The sequence below is a fragment of the Sapajus apella genome, unplaced genomic scaffold, assembly GCF_009761245.1.
Source record: "Sapajus apella isolate SASKATOON/1434 unplaced genomic scaffold, GSC_monkey_1.0 scaffold6, whole genome shotgun sequence".
NCBI classification, from domain to species: Eukaryota; Metazoa; Chordata; class Mammalia; order Primates; family Cebidae; genus Sapajus; species Sapajus apella.
Window position 1 is genome coordinate 33698343 of NW_022436946.1, and position 22302 is coordinate 33720644.

General features: G+C 38.4%; 1 protein-coding gene and 1 pseudogene across 3 annotated transcripts in view; one reads left to right on the forward strand and one right to left on the reverse strand.

The window, feature by feature from the left end:
- FRK (fyn related Src family tyrosine kinase) overlaps positions 1-22302 on the forward strand; it is a 162805-nt gene that overhangs the window by 47488 nt on the left and 93015 nt on the right. The gene's annotated exons all lie outside the window — the stretch shown is intronic.
- Positions 17192-18422, reverse strand: LOC116548938 (annotated as a pseudogene). The gene has a single exon (XR_004267634.1). The product of XR_004267634.1 is annotated as a triosephosphate isomerase pseudogene (transcript).

The window sequence follows — 22302 nt, forward strand, 5'->3', positions numbered from 1 at the left end:
CTTGAATATTGGCCTGTCTTGCTGGGCTGAGGAAGTTTTCCTGGATAATATCCTGAAGAGTATTTTTCAGCTTGGATTCATTCTCTTCGTCACATTCAGGTACGCCTATCAAACGTAGATTAGGCCTTTTCACATAGTCCCACATTTCTTGGAGACTTTGTTCATTCCTTTTTACCCTTTTTTCTCTATTCTTGCCTCTTGTTTTATTTCATTGAGTTGATCTTCGACCACTGATATCCTTGCTTCTGCTTGGTCAATTCAGCTGTTGAAACTTGTGCATGCTTCGCGAAGTTCTCTTGTTGTGTTTTTCAGTTCCATCAATTCACTTATATTCCTCTCTATGTTGTACATTCTCATTAGCGTTTTGTCAAATCTTTTTTCAAGGTTCTTAGTTTCTTTGCATTGGGTTAGAACATGTTCTTTTAGCTCACTGTAGTTTCTTATTACCCACCTTCTGAAGTCTAATTCTGTCATTTCATCCCACACCTTCTCCATCCAGCCTTGTTCCCTTGCTGTTGAGGAGTTGTGATCCCTTTTAGGAGGAGAGGTGTTCTGGTTTTGGGTGTTTTCATCCTTTTTGCGCTGGTTTCTTCCCATCTTTGTGGGTTTATCCACCTGTCGTCTTTGTAGTTACTGAGTTTCAGATTGGGTCTCTGAGTGAACTTGCAGTTTGTGGATGCTGAAGTAACTTCTTTTTCTTAGCTTTCCTTCACAGTCTGGCCCTTCTGCTATAGGACTGCTGAGGTCCACTCCAGGCCCTGCTTGCCGGGGGATCACCTGCAGCAGCTCCAGAACAGTAAGGGTTGCTACCAGTTTCCTCTTCTGCTATCTTTGTCCCAGAAAGATACCCACCAAATGTCAGTCTGTTCTTTCCTTTATGACGTGACTCTTTGGATATACAGGGATCAGGGAGCTGCTTCAGGAGACAGTCTGTCCTTTATTGGAGCTCAAGTCCTGAGCTGTGAGCTCTGTTGTTCATTCAGAGTTGCTGGGCAGGTATGTTTAGGTCTGCTGCAACAGAGCTCATAAACTCCCTTTTTTTTTTTTTTTTCCTCAGTTGCTCTGTCCCAGGGAGTTAGGGCTTTATTTATGATCTTCCATTGTGCTGCTGCCTTTTTTTACTTTCAGGGCTACCCTTCCCAGTGAGGAGGCAGCCTAGTCACTGTCTGCCTGCAGAGGCTTTGCTGAGCTGCTGTGGGCTCCCCCTGAGCTGCCATGTGATCTCCTTGCAGTCCTGTTTATATGGGTGTAGTTAGAACTGCCTCGGCGATGGTGGCCCACCTCTGTTATGGCGGACTCTCTCTGTAGTGGCAGGTTGCCTCAGCAATGGTGGGCTGCCTCAGCAATGGTCAGACTGCCTCCGTAGTGGTGGAGTGTCTCAGTAATGGCAGATGCCCCTCCTCCCAGAGCCTGACTGTCCCATGTTCAGCTGTGCTTGCTGTGAAACTCTCAACCCAGAGAGTTTTCAATTACTGATTTTCTTTTTGTGGGGGTGGGGGAGAGTGGGACCAGTCGAGCCTGATCACCTGGCTCCTTGACTCAGAGTCTTTTTTTGTTGTTGTTGCTGTTGTTGAACGGTCGACTCTCTCCCAGTGTTCCAGTTACCTGTTGAAAAGGTGCCGGGATCTCCCGTGCCACGACTCACTGAGCCGGCTGAAACAGCAGCGATGAGATTCCTGGCGGGTTTTTTTTTTGCGTAGGAATCTCCTGGCCTGGCTTGCTATTTCAGATGAATGGGCGACTCTGCCGTCTCAGGGCTCCAATCGCCAGCTAAGAGGGCACCCGCACCAGTGTCTTTTGTACAGAGAACTGCCGCTCCAGGGCGTGGCAAAGCAGCCGTTCGGGCCGAAACAGCCACGCTGGTGACCTGTGGGGCTCCTCCCTCTGGAATCTCCTGGTCTGTGGGCAATAAAAATCCATCTGGAAATGCGGCGTCCACTCACCCTCTGCACTTTCACTGGGAGCTGCAATCCTGAGCTGTTCCTAGTCAGCCATCTTCCCCCGATCCCCGAACAGTGTTCTCATTAATTTAGATTTTCTTTGCCTACAAACACAAAATAAGGCAACTAAATTATTGTGGCTATTTTTTTTATTCCCAGGGACATTTGTAGGCAAGAATATTTTTTCCCTCTGCACATTACTAATTCTTGACTTTTCTTCTTGGAATTGGTTCTTAGCAGCATTCCTACCTGTCACTACCATGCTAGATCTCTGTAGTTAGCTTTCCTTGGGATCTTCACATCCACTGGAATAAAAACATGATGCCCAAAAGATGCTGCTGCTCTGCCTCCTGGTTGGGACAAGCTGCTTGTTTTGTTTTAAGTATACACGATGGTCTTCACCTATGAACCCAGCATACTTCTGAAGTTTCTTGTCACCATAAGGCAAAATTGCTTCAATATTCTTAGTACAAGTAGCTGTAGCTTCTAGAATTCCACTCCATCTCAAATAAAAGTGATTTTTTACCAAACAGCCTTCTGTGTGAGCATGTCCAAGTGGCACACACAGTACTTTAATACTTGAAGAATTATACAAAAACAACTTCTTTTAATATTTTTTCTTCAATGAATTTTTTCAAAAGTATATTTTTTCTCATAAGCGCTGTGAAAATTAATGTAATTTTTTAAAAATGTTGAGCTCAGTAAACAGATTTAAGGAAACATTACGTTTATATCCATATGTGTAGGCTGAATAGGCAATAGGAAACCAATGAAAGCTGAGTCATCTAATTCCTAATTAGACCAGCTAAATGCAATGTGTGTTAGTGTTTGTGTTTTTATGCCTTTATTCTTGACTTGCATCTATAAGAAGAAGGTGCAAATACTTCTCAAGTTATTAGTGCCAGAGAAAATTAGTTTAAGGTTTTAGTTTTCCATTTGTTTGTTTTCTTTTATACTGGGAAGTAGAGATCTTGAAAAACAAACTATTGTTTAAAAAACTCAATTTACTAATTCTTATTTCACTTGTAAATGCTTTTTACCTTTACTGAATATCTTACACTAAGTGATATAATAAACCAATTCTTGAAGATTTATTTTGTCTTTATGAAGAATCATTGGATATATTTTATCTTCGACTTGAATTTATTCCTAGCTCCTTTTAGAGATGAGTGATTTTCTTCAACATCTTCAATGTGAAATCCCCCAAAAACCTTACGCTTAGGGTCTTATTAATCAGAAGTTTTAAAAATATTTAATCATGGTGTTTTTAAAGATATAAAGTTCACTCAGAAAATAATGATGTGGAAATTACATATAAATCTTAGAGCCAAAAGTAATGGCTTTAAATTTTATTACTTTAATTGTAAAAAATTCAAGTATTGTAAAATATTGATGAAAAGCAAAATGATCAGCAATAATATTATACTCAGTGTCATTTATCTGCAAAGAGTTAAAAAAAGTTTTTGCCTAGGGAGGATCGCCTGAGTCCAGGAGTTCAAGACCAGGCTGAGCAACATAGTGAGACACAGTCTCTACAAAAAATTAAAGAATTAACTAGTCTTAATGGCACAAACCTGTAGTCCCAGTTACTGGAGAGTCTAAGGCTGAGGCAGGAGGATTGCTTGAACCTGGGAGGTTGAGGCTGCAGTGAGCTATAGTTGTGCCGCTGCACTCCAGCCTGGGTGACAGAGCAAGATCCTATCTCAAAAACACCCTTGCCCCTCAAAAAAGAAAACCCAAACGAACAGTTGTTTGCTTAATTGTTTAAGTGTACCTTAGGTGTCTAACATACTTTTGTGTTAAATTGAACTAGGATCAGAGATGAGGTCAGTTTAATTTCCCAGAAAGGGAATTGGTAGGAGGGGAATGGGGTGGAGATGACCACATAAGCCAGCAGCTGATGATTTCTGCTTCGCCAACTTGACCACACAGGCTAAGGGCAGCAGTTGAGATAGCTGATTTCATTCCCTTTTGCATGTGTAAGTTTAAGTTATGAAAACAACAATGAAATGTGGTGCTGAACTTCTGACTCCATAAGCTTCTCAAAGACATAAATGAAGATTCTATTAAGAAAATTAGATTACTAGAATGATCTCTTAAGTTTGTTTTTTTATTAAGCTCCACATTTTTCTAGGTCATATTCTTGTGTATAATCTTACTTGAGAATCAATAATTTTGTCCTAAGTCCATTCCATAGGCCTGGTATGGTGCTAAGTGAATGACTCAGCAAAGTCAAAGGAATTAGTTTTGTTGCATATATAATTTAGTTTTATGTTAAGAAATATTTCCACACTTATGTGTGAAACAATAAAGGCTATGAAGTTTCTTTCTGTAACCTAAATTAGAGGATAGCATACCTTTATGGGTAGAAGGGCTAGAGGAGCCACCCACACTGACCTACAGTGGTGTCTTTGTAACTCTTGTTAGCACTGTAGCAGGGGAAGAAGGAAAGTGTTGGATTTTGTAGAAAGTTTTTCTTCTCCTCTTATTACCATGAAAGGTAGATTATTTCCAGTTCCTCATCTATTTATCATTTCAGGGGCTGCCTTGAAAAAGAAAGCAAGAATAAATATTTGTAACTTGTAGTTTTGTTGGTAGTTTATGATTATGAGATAAAAATGTTAGAATGTTCTGAAGTATAAAAGTATTGGGATTTTTCTCCATGTATTTAGGCCATATTTTCTTATTTGTGTTCCTCTTTAGTGTGTCAGACTAGAGTTCTTTGAAGATTTTATCATATCTGACATGATTGTCATTGTGGGGCTTGAAGAAAGCAGCATGGTGAAATAGTGTATATTCTTGGAAAGATTCTTATATCACCATTTTCAATAGAGTAAGGCTTTGCTATTTTGTGATTTGAATACTGTGGAATTTAATAGTTATTGAATACAAATTGTACATAGTATTCCTAATCATTTTTAACTTAAATGTTAGTAGACTGGGGTATGAGAAATGCTTTTGAATCTTACCATAATTATAGGTACAGAAACAATGTGGTTTAAAAACTAACATTACTCGGGCCAGGCGCGGTGGCTCAAGCCTGTAATCCCAGCACTTTGGGAGGCCGAGGCGGGTGGATCACGAGGTCAAGAGATCAAGACCATCCTGGTCAACATGGTGAAACCCCGTCTCTATAAAACTACAAAAAATTAGCTGGGCATGGTGGCGCGTGCCTGTAATCCCAGCTACTCAGGAGGCTGAGGCAGGAGAATTGCCTGAACCCAGGAGGTGGAGGTTGCGGTGAGCCGAGATCGCACCATTGCACTCCAGCCTGGGTAACAAGAGTGAAACTCCATCTCAAAAAAAAAAAAAAAAAAAAAAAATTAACATTACTCTCCATAAATTTTAAAGATCATCAGAATATTCATAATCCAATCTGACATAATAGATGTTATCTACTTTGAGAAGTTTGAATCATTAAAAATCACCTGTGTGCAATCAGTTCCACAAGTGTTCTTTATCTAGATCATTTATTTTGTTCCCTTTGTGTAAGTTTTCAGAAAAGACTAAATGCCCATGTATAAAAATGAAAACAATGCCTGGTAATAAATGCCTGAAAATAATGCCTGGCATTTCTGGGTTCTTTCCTCTAAGACAAAGTATACTTACTATAATTTTAGAAACTAAATAGAGATTTATAGATATAAATAATAAGTAAAATACATTTTAAGTATACATATGATTGTGTATCAGATGTTTTGGATATATTCAAGATAAAAATTTTAGCATGAATCATTAAAGTCAACTCAAAGTATATTTAGATGTCATGAGATTACTTAGGAAAGCCTGTAATTAAATGATTGCATTACCTTTAGAATAATGATGTATTCTACTGTCCCCATCCTTTGAGTTATTTTTTATCATACATTATTTATGACGATGTAAAATAAGAATATGACAAATATGTTTTAAAATAATTTATCAAAAAATTTCTCATCTTAGGTATATGACTTTTCATGTTAATATAATTGTACTGTTTATGTTAACATAACTCTAACTCAATTTGTTATATAATAAATTTTTACATAAATTGACACCATTTTTAAGAAAAATAATAATTAACTACTAAATTAATATATTTTATAAAACTAATAGCAAAATCATAGATGTGAGAAAGAAAGCAACCAGTTCAACAGTGTTGAAATCCCAGTTGAAGTTTAATTAACAGCAGTTTAAAGTAATTTATAGTAGTAAATATTGATTACATGTATCTCAAAATACTTTTGAGAACCAATGAAGTGACATAGTATGGCATCATTAAAATGAGTTAGGAGTCTTTTCTAGGAAAAGTAACATTGATAAAGTTTAAAAGTTCCAACTGCAATACAATATGTCATTCAGAATCACTCCCTCTTTAGTAAAAGTATTGACTTTCTTTTTGCTTTTCTGGTTTTCTACAAATTACTAATAATGGAAAACATTTTACATAAGTGAAATAAATCATTAACTACTGAGCTCCAGTCTTAAAGATTAGAACCTAAATTTTAACTTGATCAAATTTATTCTTTGGAAAGAAAATGTTCTATTGGATTCAAATTGCTTTACTTTTGTTCAAATGAATTAATTTAAATCCTTGGCTTATCTCTGCACATACATCCTAGTGTTGCTTTTTGATGAATAGAAGTCAAGCATCTCACCAAACTGACATTGTCAAAGTAGACACAACCTTCTATACAGTAAAGTAGGAGTGAATTCTGTTAGCAGCTACTATGTGCTGTGCACTTTCATTGCTCCTGAGGTTACCAAGAGAGAAAAAACAAACAAAACTTTGCCTCAATTAACTCTTGCTGTCAGCTCAGAAAATTCCCTTCAGATTTTCTAACTACCAATGTGACAGTGAGAATCTATATGGTCAATATAAATCAGAGCAGTCTTTGGATTCTTCTGGTAATATTTCGACTAGGTCTGAACATTAGTGGTATAGAGTTTTATTGAAAGATAATGCTGGTTACCCTTTTTGACCTAGTCTATGGTATGTCTAAGAACATGAAATATGGGCTCAGATGATCTAGATTTGACTCTATAATGACTTAGCTGTGTGACCCTGAGCAAATTATTTGACCCCTCTGCCTCAGTCTCTCTTCTGTAAAATAGGAATCACAATGACATCTATCTTACAGGATCATTATGTGACATAAATGAGACTGTGCAGAAATGGGGCACTGCAGAGAACCTGACACATAGTAAGGGTTAATAAATACTATGTTTCATTTAGCTGGCAGCTTCTTCTTTACTTCTGCCTAAATGGACCATACTTTATATACCCCCATTCTAGTCTGAGCTCACAATATTCTTTCCCTGTAACAGATGCCTTGCACACTGAATCTCTTTCAGTCTTTGACAGTTCTTCACCCTCCCTTACCTGCAGCCTTGGTCTTCAGATTATCTATTCTCTCTGGCTGTAGACCTCTCCTTCCTCTTTTTTTCCTGACCAGCTTAAATTATCCATCAGGTCTCACCCTATTTGTTTCTTCCTCCCCAAGCCTTTCCTGACATTTTAGACTACATTAGGTGTTCCTGCCTAGAGTTGTTAGCACCCTTTGTCATTACTGCTAATTTATTTTCTGTAATACTATAAACTATAGATGTGGGTAGTGGAAAGGTGAGCCAGAGCTTAGTGTCATTCTTTGAATAATAAGCACTGATCATGTAGATGAATAACTAAATGAATGATTACTTATCTACAAATCTCAGGTCTTTTAAAGAGTAGCCCACAGAGCTACCTCTTCTTTAACTGTTCCTGTCTGAATTGCATTTTTGCCTACCAGAAAAATCCACATTAAAGGAATAAGCTAGTTTTTATTTGTTTCTCAATGAAATTGTTCACGCCTTAATTTTTGGTTAGATCACAGTCATAAAAGCATAATTCCGAAGTTCTCAGAAATTAGTTGCTCTAATCCACCCCTGGTGGGAAAACCCTTAAGAGTCATAGACTAATTCAAATATTCTTTGTAATGGAGACTGAATATCAAGTCAGGAACGGCTGTAAATCTCATTGAAATGGCACCTAAAAATCACATATACACATATTAAACCATGCCATGGTTAAAGTAGAGGATTTACTGGCCAGAGCTTTTAAATGGACAGCAAATCTAAATCTAATTTACGAAATTAATGTTGTGGGGCCAGACTTGTAATTTCAGTTTTTATGCTCAATATACGTAATTTCTAATTATTATGTATATGAAATATTTTTTTAGCTTACATAAGCTGAAAGTCTGACTCTTTACTGAGTATTTATAGATTTTCACTCTATATCCTAACATTACCAAAAAACAATTTTGTCTTTTTTTTTTTTTTTTTACTAGTTTTCTCATTCATTAACTGGTAATTTCTCTGCAGCATTCTCTGACTTCCATTTTAAATATGGGTTCTTAGCTCTTCTTAGCCTTGAAAGGATTGGGCCAGTTTCCCTAGGGAAGGTAGTTATACAGATTAATAGCAGTTTTAATGATATTTCAGGATTCCTTACAGCTATTTTCCTAAAGCCTGCAACTTTAGTATTAGTTTATATGGCTGTTCCCTTAAAGATTAATGTAACAGAAGAAATTTGCTAAAATGCATAGATGCAAATGTAGATCATGTAATCTGGATCACCTACCTTATTATTTATTTGGCTAAATTGAGACACTGTCATAAACTGTTCCTTGTGTAACATCTTTCTGTCACGGTGCCATTTTTTTTCTACAAAGTTTTTTGGTTGGATGTTTTTCTATTTACCAATTGAATTGATTGCATGTCAGATGCTTTAATGTTTTTAATGTCTTTTTAATTCAGATGGCACATTTTATGGTGCCTTTAAATTCAGACTACATTCTCAATGAAATATTTTTTCATGATTTTTGTGCCTTTCTATGGGTTAAATCAAAATGCAATTTAAGAAATTAATAGGAACTTATGAACTTTATACTAGATATTTTACTCTAAAGATATTTAGAATACTATTTGACAATAAATATTCCCATTAATACAAATATTGCATAACACATTGGCAGCATGATTTGAATGATTCTGAAGAATCCCACTTTAAGGTTCTCCTGAAAGGTCAGTATTATTGATAGATATAAGGTAACTATAATGCGATTTTGATCTCACATATATCTTTTTACCCTTTCTGAATAATAATTAATTACGACATACAAAACACCACCCTACAACTTCCAGCATTTCTCTGCCTGCAAAGTCACTGCTAGAGAATAATTTCTGGATACTGCCTGTTGCACTTCTGGGAAGCAGGATTCAGGACACTTTCTTCAATGTCTTTTCACCATATCTGGTCATTGAAGAAAGTAGTTTCTATGAAATTCAGTGATTCATTCAACAAACTTTTTGTGTGTATTAACTCTGTTAAAGACACTGTCTTTGTATAGTGGGGGATAGGAAAATTAATAAGACAGTGCTCTTCTCCAGAGAAGTTTACCGTTTCAGGACGTAAGATTAGTAAACTAAGAATGTTGTGACAATATCCTTCGTCAAAAAGGCATCAGGAACACATCTGTAGTGTTTTATCATTCATTGCAGGGAAGGAGAATACATACCATGGAGAAGAGTAGAGCACCTCAGTAAGAGGGTGTTAGGACCCACTACTAGATCTGGGATGTGACTTTGGGGAGAATTTAAGGAAGCAGGGCATTGCTATGTATCAGATGCTGTAAGGAAACGGGTATAACTGTGTAATTAAGTATTTAATAAATCTTATTGAGAAAGATGGAAGACTAGTTTGGGAATAAAGCTAGAACTGGTCAAGAAACATCAGTCATTTAGGTTAGTCAAGATAAGTAGATGTTTAGTCATTTTTTAGGAGGGACAATATCCATGTTTTTGTGGGTGTTGAGATGATTATGGAGTGATCTGTTGTTGTTTTTGTCTAGATCCATCATGGTCACAGTGTGACCTTGTCTGAAGTTGATGTTCTGTGAGATTGTATATGTTCAACAGAAGACAGCAAGCCCCAGTTGTAAGTGTCAGTCTGGGTTTGGGATGTCGAGAGCTAATTTTTGTTTCCTCAGTTAGCATAGACAGATGCTGATAAATGCCATAAGAGTATAACAAACTGTCTGGCATGTAGTGTGCATATAAAAAAAACAATGTTCAATTCATAAATGAAGACACAAATAATTGGAAGAATGAGTGCAGAGACAGAAGAGATTAGTCCTGATTTGAGGAAAATCATACCTTCCTTTCAGGCTTCAGCCCATATGACCCTTTTCCTAAAAGATTTTTAACTGTCACAGAAAAAATTCATAATTTGTTTTGTTTTCCCACTATTTTGTATTTATTGTTAGTAGAGCAATGGTCAGTGATAACTGACATTTATTGAGAGCTTACCATTGTGTTACCTACCATACAGATAACTTCACTTGCATTGTCTTACATCAGATCCTATGAGACAGATGCTTTCATTACTCCCATTTGCAGATGAGGAGACTAAAGCTGAAAGAGTTTAAGTAAACTGCTAAAGTCTACACAACTAATAAATGATGGAACTGAGGTTTGTCTGCCTCCAGCTTGCTCTCAGAGCCTGTACTTTTATCATATGGCAGCTAGCTATAATACTTTTGTTTTACAAGGCTGTAAAGTCTTTGATTACTTGGAAAACTATGCAAGACTGTTTCTGCCACAGAGAATTTATAATCTTAGAAAGTGAGACTATCTATTTTCTCCTGAGATTGTAAATTTCCTAGAGCAGAAACACTGCCTTATTTAGTTTTACTCAATTCTTACTGAGCTGAATTTCTAAAAGCCTAGAGGGATGAACAATTCAGTACAACTCCTTGAATAATATACAGGATGGAAAGTAAAAGTGTATTCAGGGAATGGCAAGTTGTAGAGTTTAGTTGAAGCATTCATGGAGAAGAGCAATGGGAAGCTGTAAGCCCAGCTGCCTCGCAGAGGGTTAAATGGACTCATCCATCTCTCTCCGTGTCTGATAACTACGTCATCACCTGAGCTCATTATCTGGCCTTGCCACACGGCTTCTCCGCACCCACCTCCGCATACCAGACCCAAGCCCATATTCAGCACTAAATTATGCATTTTACCCCCAGCCCGCTGTTGATAAACCCTGCAGGAAAATTTTTTAAAGAAGCCCCATCAGAACCTGCCTGGTAGCAGTCTGCTCTGTATGCCCCTGGAAGGCCCACTTACCTAAGGTCCCACCCGCCTACCCATGACCACTAGCTCTAGGCATTTCCTGCTTCTTAATAGCCAATAAGATTGCCTTCACTTTGTTTCCCCAACAACCAATCAAGGTCCACTTACCCAAAGTCCCGCCTGCCTACCAATGGCAACTAGTTTCAGGTACTTCCTGCTTCCTGACAGCCAATAAAATTGCCTTTGCTTTGTTTTCCCAATAGCCAATCAATCGCCTTCCCTTCCCATAAAACCCCATGACCTAAAAAGCTGGGCGTGACTTCTCTGGCCCCTTCCTGGACCACAGAACCTCGCCCGGGAGCTAAATAAATTAGCTTCTCATTTTCTTATACTTGCCTCAGTTTCCTCATTTTACCTCAGCAATAAACCTTACAGAAGCAAATCTGGAAAGACAGCCAGGAACAAGTTCTGGAAAAGAACATGTATGATAGTTTAAATAGGGGTTTTATCTAATGGGAAATAGAAATAAAAAGTAGGACAAATCAAGACGGAGGGGGCATGTCCCCACCTGAAACATACAGCCAGCTTGGCGGGTCGGGGGACTTCACCCCATTGGTGTTCTGATTAGGATCCCGTGCTTACCTTATCCCTCCTACAACCCACAGTCCACAAGACGCTGCGGGTTGGCGATGCAATCTGAGCAGTGGCTCCTGCCAGGCACAAAAAGTTGTTACACGGACCTGGGTGGAAGTTTGGACTAATGCCAGCAGGATGGACCTTCCCACAGAGGGAGGCAGAGTTGAAAGCAGGGAAACAGACCATAAGGCCTGGAAGGCCCCACCTCCATAGAACTCAAACTGAAGCCCTCGCTAGAGAGCTTGGCAGCAAACACACCAGCTTGACCCCAACCAGGAAGATCCAGCTGTGGAAGGAGAGAGGCCATTGGGAAGGCGGGGCCAATCTCACTGGCTGATTGGGCAAAAAGTGGTCCATCCTGAATGTCGACTGGATAAGCAATGAAATGAAGGCAGAAATAAAGATGTTTTTCAAAACCAATGAGAATGAAAACACAACACACCAGAATCTCTGGGATACATTTAAAGCAGTGTCTAGAGGGAAATTCATAGCAATAAATGCCCCCATAAGGAGCAAGGAAATGTCTAAAATCGACATCCTATCATCAAAATTGAAAGAGCTAGAGGAACAAGATCAAAAAAACTCAAAAGCTAGCAGAAGACAAGAAATAACTAAGATCAGAGCAGAACTGAAGGAGATAGAGACACAAAAAGCCTTCAAACAATCAACAAATCCAGGAGCTGGTTTTTTGAAAAGATCAACAAAATAGACCACTGGCCAGACTAATAAAAAAGAAAAGAGAGAAGAATCGAATAGATGCAATAAAAAACGATAAAGGGGACATCACACTGATGCCACAGAAATATAAACTACCATCAGAGAGTACTACAAACAACTCTATGCAGAAAAACCAGTAAATCTGGAAGAAATGGATAAATTCCTGGACACTTGCACACTTCTAAGACTAAACCAGGAAGAAGTTGAAACCCTGAATAGACCAATTACAAGGTCTGAAGTTGAGGCAGCAATTAATAGCCTACCAACTAACAAAAGCCCAGGTCCAGATGGGTTTACAGCCGAATTCTACCAGATGTGCAAAGAGGAGCTGGTACCATTCCGTCTGAAACTATTCCAAACAATACAAAAAGAGGAAATCCTCCCTAACTCATTTTATGGGACCAACATAATCCTAATACCAAAACTGGGCAGAGACACAACAAAAAAAGAAAACCTGAGGCAAATATCCATGATGAACATCGACGCAAAAATCTTCAATAAAATACTGGCAAACAGAATGCACTTCAATAAAATACTGGCAAACAGAATGTAACAGCAATTCAAAATGCTTATTCATCATGATCAAATAGGCTTCATCTTGCAGATGCAAGCCTGGTTCAACATACGCAAGTTTATAAACATAATCCATCACAAGAATGCTTGACCTGATGGGCTAAAAACTTGGAAATTTTCTAAAGAGGTAAAGGCAGAGGAGAACAAAGGAAAAGAGGAAGTAACTTGAAGAATGCTTAGAGAAGCGATAGATAACATTTCCAAATAAGGAAGGGGAATAAGCTATGACCTAAGACTTGCCTGGGCTTGTCCAGGCATGTCAGGGCAAATATCTAGGTTAAAGTGTAAGAACTAAGAACACGGGATGCACTTATTTCCTTATTATGACTAAGCAACTTTAAGATTATTAGCAAAACCTTTAAAGTAAATTAACCTTTGAAGAAGCTGTTACTTATTCATAATGAACTAGGAGGAAAGCTTTGAAGAAGAACCTTTTATTTATTCTTTTCTCCTACAAAGATGCTCTTTGTTTTGCTTCTTTCATGAATTTTTTGTCATTGTTTCCTTCAGTGGCGCTTTTTCTTCCGTGTATTAGTTAGGCTTTGCTTTATCACAACTATTTAATTAGCTCATGAGTCTAAAGGTTAGCACTTTGGGATAGGCTCTACTTATCTTAGCTGGGCTTGGTCAGTCAGCTGGGACCAGTAGGGCTTCTCTTACATAGTCCCTCATCCTCCTGGAGGTTAGCTTGGGATTTTTATGGTAGTCACAGGACTCCAAGAGAAGTGGAGAAGGAGACTGCCCTATCAGTCCCACTGAAATGAACTCAGCACCTCGTTTGGAATCATGAAGTCCTCTAGCCCTCTATGTCTTATTCATTGGGAGCTGCATTCTGGTGTTGCCTTCTCATGGCCATCTTGACACTCCCTCCCATGCTTGTAATGTTTGCACATTGATTTTGTATCCTGAGATATTTCCTGATGTTGCTTATCAGCTTAAGGAGATTTTTGGCTAAGACGATAAGGTTTTCTAACTATACAATCATGCCATCTGCAAACAAAGATGATTTGACTTCCTCTCTTCCTATTTGAATACTCCTTATTTCTTCCTCTTGACTGATTGCCCTGGCCAGAACTTCCAATACTATCTTGAATAGGAGTGGTGTGTAAGTTCATGAAGCTCTTGTGCTGTGTTTTTCAGCTCCATCAAGTCATTATCTTCTTCTCTAAACTGGTTATTCTAGTTAGCAATTCGTCTAACCTTTTTTCAAGGTTCTTAAATTCCTTGCATTGGGTAAGAACATGCTCCTTTAGCTCAAAGGAGTATGTTATTACCCACCTTCTGAAGCTACTTCTGTCAATTCGTCAAATTCATTCCAGTTGTGATCTTTTGGAGGAGAAGAGATGTCCTGGTTTTTGGAATTTTCAGCCTTTCTGCACTGTTTCTTTCTCATTTTCATGGATTTATCTACCTTTGGTCTTTGATGTTGGTGACCTTTGGATGGGGTTTCTGTGTGGATATCCTTTTGGTTGATGTTGACGCTATTTCTTTCTGTTTGCTAGTTTTCCTTCTAACAGTCTGGCCCCTCTGCTGCAGGTCTGCTGGAGTTTGCTGGAGGACCATTCTAGACCCTGTTTGCCTGGGTATCACCAGTGGAGGCTGTAGCTCAGCAAAGATTGCTGCCTGTTCCTTCCTCTGGAAGCTTTGTCCCAGGGGGGCACCCACCAGTTGCCAGCCAGAGCTCCCCTGTATGAGGTGTTTGTTGTCCCCTGCTGGGAGGTGTCTCCCAGTCAGGAGGCACAGGGTCAGGGACCCACTTGAGGCAGTCTGTCCCTTAGCAGAGCTTGAGTGCTGTGCTGGGAGATCTACTGCTCTCTTCAGAGCCAGCAGGCAGGAACGTTTAAGTCTGCTGAAGCTGTGCCCACAGCTGCACCTTCCCCCAGGTGCTCTGTCCCAGGGAATGAAATTTTTATCTGTAAGCCCCTGACTAGAGTTGCTGCCTTTCTTTCAGAGATGCCCTGCCCAGAGAGGAGGAATCTAGAGATGCAGTCTGGCTATGGTGGCTTTGCAGAGCTTTGGTAAGCTCCATCCAGCTTGAACTTCTCAGTGGCTTTGTTTACACTGTGAGAGGAAAGCTGCCTACTCAAGCTTCAGTAATGGTGGGTGCTCCTCCCCCCAGCAAGCTCAAGTGTTCCAGGTTGACTTCAGACTGCTGTCCTGGCAGCAAAACTTTCAAGCCAGTGGATCTTAGCTTGCTAGGCTCTGTGGGTGTGGGATCCACTTAGCTAGACCACTTGACTCCCTGGCTTCAGCCCCCTTTCCAGGGGAGTGAACATTTCTGTCTCAGTGTCATGCCAGGTGCCACTGGGGTATGAAAAAAATTCCTGCAGCTAGCTGGGTGTCTGCCAAAATGGCCACCCAGTTTTGTGATTGAAACCCAGGGCCCTGGTGGCGTAGGCACTCAAGGGAATCTCCTGGTCTGCAGGTTTCGAAGACTGGGAAAAGGGTAGTATTTGGGCTGGAGTGCACTGTCCCTCATGGGACAGTTTCTCATGGCTTCCCTTGGCTGGCTAGGGGAGGGAATTCCCCATCCCTTTGCCCTTCCCAGGTGAGGCAGTGCCTCACCCTGCTTCTGATCACCCTCTGTGGGCTTCACCCACTGTCTACCAGTCCCAGTGAAATGAGCCGGCTGGGTACCTCAGTTGGAAATGCAGACATCACCCACCTTCTGCGTTGATCTTGCTGGGAGCTGCAGACCGGAGCTGTTCATATATGGCCATCTTGCATGCTACTTGATCCAAGATGCTTCAAGGAATCTTTTATACACAACGGCAACACATGATCCTCTTTGCACTTCCATAGAAGACAGATGGGGAATGAATTAGGAAGCCCTGGTTTTCTTCTCTGGTATACAGTGGTTGTAGAGTATTCCTCTGTTTAGCCTTAGGCTGTTATAATCCAGAGAATACAGTGACATTTCAGATAAAAACAATAAAAAAGCAACTCAATAACTCGTATTTGTGTTATGCAATAGTTTATAGCAAAACAAATAGGTACTGGGGGTTTTGATGCTGGATATCTTTAAACTCTGTGCTATCTCTTATCAAAAGTAACTCAGCGAAGTGGTAGTTTAGGAAAATGGAAAGTCATGCTATTGATTTAGCAAGTCCTGGCAAAATGATAGAAAACAAAATTGTTACATTATAATTAGTGGAGACCGAGGACTTCTAGTAGATGATTTTCCACTTTTGAAAAGTTTGGTGTTTGAAGAAATTTCGGCTATTTTTTAAAGCATGAATCTCCATAATCCAATTTTTTTAGTATTATAAAATATTTTAGTTATCAATTTTAACTTAAAAACATATTTTATAAATACGAAATAATATATGTAACTTACAGATAGGTTCTAAAGCATAATAATTAATGAATGTCCTTATAACCAGCTAGCCCAAGACTTAGACTATTACTAGTAATTGGCCTGTGATCTCTTCCCCTGTTTCCATTGTCAGAGTAAAACCTTTTTCCCAGAAGATGTTGATAGCAACCTAAATTTCTAATAGCAAAAGGCTAGATAGAATATATTCAAATGTCTATTAATGGATGAAGGATAATTTATGGCTTATTTATTGAATAAAATATTATACAAGATTAAAATAATGAATTGAGTGATCTGTAACAACATGGATGCAATTTGGAAGCATAATGTTGACTGAAAAAAGTTTCAAGAGACTACATGTAACATGATTATATTTTTATAAAGTCCACAAATAAGGAAAACCAAATAATATATTATTTAGCAATGTATGTTAATAAACTATAAAATATACTAAGAAAATGATAAACAGATTGCTTTTAGATTTACTTGAGTATTATAGATGCTATACTTCTGTAGGACATTTAAAGAAATTATTAGAAGCCATTTATGCCATGAAAAATAAAGGGTAGCTAGTATGCTGGCCATAAGGTCAAATATAGACATTGTAACTGCACATATGTACTTCATGACTTTACCTTCCTTATACAATTATTTTTACTAAATTATCCCTTAATATTATGCTCTTAACATAAATAAGAAAGACATGAAAACAGATTTTGCAGTTTCTGTTGTCATTATTCACTATGACTTTTAAGACTTCCCCCATGTCCATTCTAATGACAAAAATCCTGAATATGTAGATCATGGACTCCTAGAGGTTCCAAGGACAGGCTTGAGACAGTTCATGAATCTCTGAAGATGTCTATAAAATTTCTGTGATTTTCTTTTCTTTCTTTCTTTCTTTTTTTTTTTTTTCAGTGCCAGGTGTTTATTCCTTTACATGTGGGTGGTTCATATACACAGCACACACAGGCATGGGGACCGTGGGAGAGGGCAGTATTCCTGGCTTCTCAGGGGAGGTGCTTGGCCTCATGGTATAAGAAGGGAGAGGATATTTTCTCTCCTGCCCTCAAGAGGGTCTAGGGGACCCAGGAGCAGATTCCATCCCTTACACCTCTCAGCCAAGGAGATGCCACCTTGGTAACGTTTAGTTTCAACCATTATAGTAAGTGGAGAAGGGATTGGCCTGGTCCCAACCATTACAGGGTGAAGATATAAACAGTAAAGGTTCAGTTTGGATGAGGCCACAAGAGGGGGCAGATGACACCATCAGAAGCATGTGCAGGGGACGAGCAGTTACTGTGCTTCTGGGCTGCTTAGTCCCTTGGTTTGGCAGGAAGGGTAAGAAAGATGGATGGGGCTCATTGTTTGGCATTGATGATGTTCACGAATTTGGGCTTGAGGGAAGCACCACCCACGAGGAAGCCATCCACATCAGGCTGGCTGGCCAGCTCCTTGCCGATTGCCCCAGTCATACAGCCTCCATAAATGATACAGGTGCTCGCAGCTACTGCATCAGAGACTTTGGACTTAAGCCATCCTTGAGCTTCTCCTGTACTTCCTGGGCCTGTTGGGGTGTTGCAGTCTTGCCGGTACCAATGGCCCACACAGGCTCACAGGCCAGGACGACCTAGTTCCAGTCCTTCATGTGATCTGCGATGACCTTTGTCTGCTCAAAAGCAACCTTCTTAGTGATGCCAGCTTCCCTTTCATCTAACTTCTCCCCAATGCAGGCAATTACTCTGAGTCCCTCTGCCAGAGGATGGACCACTTTCTGCCCAATCAGCTCATCTGACTACCCAAAGACATGCCTTCTCTCCGAGTGCCCCAGGACCACCCACGTGGCTCTGCAGTTTTTGATCATGCCAGGGCTGATCTCCCAGTAAAGGCCCCGTTAGTCACTTTGTAGCAGTTCCACACAGCCACAGCAATCTTGGGATGTAGCTTCTGCCGGGCAAAGTCGATATAGGCAGTAGGGGGAGCCCAAACGACTCGGTGTCAGTGGACACCTTGGCCGCGTTCAGAGTGTGGATGAGCTCCCCCAGACTCTTCTGCCTGTTCATCTTCCAGTTCTCCACCCTGCTACCCACGAAGAGCTTCCTAGAGGGCGCCATGGCATTGGAGCCGAGGCGCTGAAGGTCAGTGTCAGCCTTCTGTGATTTTCTAGGACGGGTATTACAGGTTTTATGATATTCTAAAAGGAATCATGTTAAAAAAATGTAAAAACCTGTGTTGTAAGATTAGTATGGGCAAAAGTTTAATGTTCATTTCTCTTGAAAAATTGATTTGCTTCCTCATAGCAGATACTAAAAATTTATTACACACCACGGTTTTCTTTATTCTTAGCCACTAGAAAGCTGAGAATCCAGCCAATGCTTATTCATAATAACCATATTTGTCTTGAAGTCTAGCTTATTTTCTTCCTTCTCACACTCTTTTTTTCATTCTTTTAAATTCTTATTCCGTAGAACATATGTGGTGTTTTATAGGCATCTGCTATTTAACTTCTAATACATGAATAATAATGATCAGTCTTGACATGTTTTACATTTTAGGATCTTAAATTATAAAGATGAAAGAATTTTATATCTTAATCTATATAGTAATTAAAGAACATTTTTAAATTGTCTTTCTGAGCTTGGCTGAAGACTCATTGTAAACCAAACATGACAGGCTATTTGATAGAATTATAATTAATGAATGTCGGCCAGAAACTTCCTCTAGCTACTTCCTCACCTGGCTCCCACTTTGCTTCTCTGGCTCTTACACTGGTTGGTACCTCTCCCCTGTGTCTTACGTTGTTTATTTCATTGCTTTTCAATTCTAACTGTGCACATACTCTTCTGCTGGAGAATTTGACACAAGCTCCCTGTGATTTCCCCTCATTCATGGGTTTGTACTCATGTGTAAACTTCATTCTGTTTTCCTCCAAGTCTACAAAGCGAGGCAGGAAAGTGCCTTCAGTCAGGCCTTTCTTCACTCAACCAGAATGAGACCCAGGTGCAGCAGAGGAGAAATATGAGGTGTAGAGAAAACAATCAAGACAAAGAGAAGGAGGAGACAAGTTGGTTTAAAATGTGAGTAAAAAAGGCAGATGCATTTTTAATAAACATCGGAAAAGAAGATGTTTATTAAACAAATGACCCCGTAAGCAAAAATAAAAGAAATAAGCTAATTGTTTAAGGAAAACAAGTAAAGTGAGAATGTGTGAGAAACTATAGAGAATAAGAAACGGGATTTACGAGTAGACAGGTAATACTATGCATTAGCTGAGCGAAGACGGTATGTGGATATTACGCTCAGTATGGAAATAAGTCAGACAAATGTGGATATGCCAGAAAGTTAAGGATTCTGTGCTTACATTATTTTAATTATATTTTTTAAATCACTGGAGTTTTTGCATTCATGTAAGAGCACCAGATGCAACTTTTCAGCTTATACTTTACTATTGGGGCTGTAGTGAAGAAAATAAAATTCTAGTCATTGTAATTGAAAGTGAATTTAGCCCATTTTGTCCCTCATTCTACTTTCTTTATACCAACCAAATTATCTATTACTCTTTGGCGTTGTTTATCTTTCTCAATGTGAAAAGAAAGAAACCCACAAAAATACAAATACCTGTTATACAGACAGTGGAACCAAGTAAGAGACTTCAGGGAGCTAAAATTGAATTTGATAAAGCAACTTAATAGTAATATAAAAAAATCTTTTACATTTGCTAATGGGAAATTGGCTGTATAGGCATTTTATAGGTGGTAAAACCAAAGACTTCTGTAGGGAATTAGAGTAAGTTAATAGCTTTGCTTGACTGACTGATTGAGAAAGTCTACAAAGAAAGCACCAATACATTTGGGTGAGCCTGACATTCTCCATTAGGGCAAACCTGAAATATGTGTTATTTGCCAATTTGATATTAAAAAAAATACTATGCCAACAATACTAAAAGCAGCTTTCTTGCTGTTGGCATGCTCACAGGTAGAATATGAAATTGCTTTTGGGGGAGTTAAAGGAATAAATAATTGGACTTGGATTAGAGAAGGTTTCTATGTTTCTGAATATAGAAGGTTTCTGTGTTTCTGTGCTAATTTTCTCAAATGCAAGGGAAAACTATCTCCTGGGAATCTTTGCTCAACAGATGATATCCCAAAAAGGATTTTGTTTTACTGTTTCTAACTGCATCCTTGTGCACTGACAGATCATTGAGCACACTTGGGTGATTAAATTTTGTACAGGGGGTATTACGCCCAAATTATTTTCAAACTGATGTTTTTTGTTATCCACGTGACATTGTATTTTACCTTTTGTATGCTGTAATTTTGTCCCACTGTACAGAAATAGGGGTATAAATAATGAATGTTTTAGTTTGATCCAGTAGTAAGTAAGTAGATTTGTTGAGGGCAACCCAAGTAATTGGCTCACTGCATTCCTGAAGCTTATCTTATCTAATAGATATCAGATACCGCTGAAAGAGTGGGGGAACTATCCCTGTTACTTGAGGATTTGTCATAGAAAGAGGCTTTGTCTAAGAAAAGAAGGAAATTCTGTAATTTCTTCTTAAGTTGCTGATCTAGTTTTAGAAGCAAAGTATATTTGCTCAAACTTATTTTAAAAAAGAGCAGACAGCTCTCCCACTGCTTATTCCTTCTCTGCCCAGATATTTTTCCTAGAATGGAAAGCTGAAATCACTTTTAATGGAACTTAGAGGTAATGGTAATTGAGAAAGAGATGAAAAAAACAGATGAAGAGAAAGAAAATAGAGCATTATAGGATGGAGGAGAAGGATAAGAATAGGGAGAAGGCAATAATTAAATTTCTATTATAAAAGGAAAGTAGCAAGTATCAAACAGTCTCTACTGTAAATAGAAATCATAGAAACAGACAATCACCTGTTCACTATTTATTTGTGGGTAGTTGTTGCAACAACTGAGTACTTGTTAGCTTAGCTGCTAATGTTGAAAAAATATCAGTATAGTAGTGATTAAGGAAAATGTTTAATAATAGTTCTATTAATAAACCAATGAGTTGATAGTTTGATTTTAATGAATGGCTACAAAAAGTGTATGACAATTTTCCTTTTTTCTTTTTTCAATTTGGTTATTGTTTACACTTAATCTGAATTTACTAGCTATCATGCACTAATACTTTGCTAGTGAATTATATTAGTAGATTATAACTTTGAAACAGAATTTTCATTCAATGCTATTATACAGTGAATTTATGAATGTATGTTTTTGATGGATATGTAGATGTGAGTAATGGTTGTAGTTATATTGGAAAAGAATAAGACTGTTAGAAAGTTTATAATGTACATGATTCTTAAGCATCTGTGAGGTCAACCAAAATTGCATATTTGTGTATTGATTTCTTAGAATGATTAAGAAAGGTCACCACTATAACTTAAATTCTGATTAGTAAAGAATTAAATTATTTTTCAGAACTAAGTTCTTCTTGGAAGGCCAAGCAGCAGCAAACAAAATCATTATTCTTAACTCTTAAAAACAATTCTTGACTCTGCTTGCCCTGTGATTACTGAACATGAATCTCCACTATACAGCAAAACTCTGAAAAAGTTGCCTATACTCAGGATTCTATTGTTTTCTTTTTCGCTCTCTGATCCCTCACACCTCAATTTTTAAATTTTTATTATAAAAAAGTTCAAACTTTTAAAAAGGATAGAAAATAGTACCACCAGGTACATTCACTCAACTTCAACAATTCTCAACACACTGCAGTCTTATCTCATCCTTATATTAATATTTCTCCTTCCCACCCAATCCTTACCCCACCATGGTATTATTTTGAAGCAAATGCTAGACATCGTATAATTCTATCTGTAAATCCTTTTGTAAGTATATCTAAAAGACATGAAATACTCTTAATCAACAAACGTAATTATAAAACAATCACTCCTAAAAAATAAAATAACTCTAATATTAACAAGTATCCAGTGTAAAAATTCCCACAGTTTTATAATTTATTTTTTATGGTTTGTTTATTTGAATTCAAATTTTTGTGGGTATATCTTGT